Source organism: Carlito syrichta, unplaced genomic scaffold (assembly GCF_000164805.1).
Source record: "Carlito syrichta isolate Samal-C Ts95f unplaced genomic scaffold, Tarsius_syrichta-2.0.1 Scaffold314785, whole genome shotgun sequence".
In the NCBI taxonomy this organism is placed as follows: Eukaryota; Metazoa; Chordata; class Mammalia; order Primates; family Tarsiidae; genus Carlito; species Carlito syrichta.
This window is the reverse complement of record NW_007258881.1, coordinates 33,825-35,367: the sequence shown is the minus strand read 5'-3', so window position 1 is coordinate 35,367 and position 1,543 is coordinate 33,825.

Below are 1,543 nucleotides of genomic sequence, written 5' to 3'. Positions count from 1 at the left end.
CACTTACCTCAGCCTCCCAAAGGCGCGGGATTACAGGCTGAGCCACCGAGCCTGGCCATTCTGTCTGTTAATACTTGAGTGTATGTTTCTGTTTCTAACAGGTGGGGCTTTTGTTTTGTTTTTAACCAAAGTTTCCCTAGTTCCTGGTCAGTGTTTGATTTGACCTAGTTGCTTCAGATTACTTTGTATAGTTGGCTTGTATGACTCTGCAAAAAAAAATTCTTGATAGAAAATTTAAAACATGGCTGAGCGCAGTAGTTTAAGCTTATAATTCCAGCACTTTGGAAGGCCAAGGCAAGAGAATTGCCTTAACTCAGAGGTTCGAGACCAGCCTGGGCAACTTGGTGAGATCACATCTCTACAATAAATTTTTAAAAAAAGAAAAAACTGGGCGTGATGGCATGCGCCTGCAGTTCCAACTACTTGGAAGGCTGAGGCGGAAGGATCACCGGAGCCCAGCGGGTTGAGACTGTGGTGGTTGTGAGCATGCCATTGTACTCCAGCCTGAGCAATAGAGTGAGACTCCAACTCAAAAACAGAAAAGAAAATTTCAAATATGAACACCAGTACACTGTAGTGTAATGACCAGCCCCGTGTATCTGTTTTACCTACTTTTTAAAAAAAGTGGTCAGACCGGCCACGGTGGCTCAAGCCTGTAATCCCAGCACTTTGGGAGGCCAAGGCGAGAGAGTTGCCTGAGCCCAAGGGCTGGAGACTAGCCGGGGCAACTTGGTGAGACCTCGTCTCTACAAAATATCAAAAACTACCCAGGTATAGTAGCGTGCACCTGTAGTTCCAGGTACTTGGAAGGCTGAGGCGGAAGAATCACCTGAGGTGACAAGAATGAGACTCCAAAAAAAAAAAGAGAAAAAGGATCTCATTCCCTGGAGTTCAGCAGAAGAGCTCATTGAAAATAGGGATCAGCTGGGCTTGGTGGCTCAGCCTGTAATCCCGCACCTTGGGAGGCTGAGGTGAGTGGGTTGCCTGAGCCTGCGGGTTCGAGACCCGCCTGGGCAGCGAGACCTCATCTCTACAATAAATCAAAAAATCAGCCGGGCTTGGTAGCGCGGGCCTGTAATTCTGGTTACTCGAAAGGCTGAGGCGGAAGGATCGCCGGAGCCCAGCAGGTCGAGGCTGCGGTGGCCGGGAGCAGCCACGGCACTCCAGCCTGGGCGACCGAGTGAGACTCCAACTCAAAAATAAATAAATTAATTAATTAATTAAAACGTAAGCTACAACCAAACAACATGGCATCCTGGATGGGATCCTGGAACAGAAAAAGGACATTGGGAAGAAGCTAGGGAAATGTGAACCAGTTGCAAAAAGTTAATAATGTGTCCGTGTTGGTTCAATGATCGCAGCCAGTGTACCATGCTAATGTAAGATGTTAATAAAGACAGTACAACAAGTAGTCATGAAATAAGGGTTTTATTTTTGAGAGCTTCACCTTTTTGATTATTGACCAAAATCCAAAGGTTACACTTTTTTTTTTTTTTTTTTGAGTTGGAGTCTCACTCTGTCGCCCAGACTGGAGTGCAGTGGC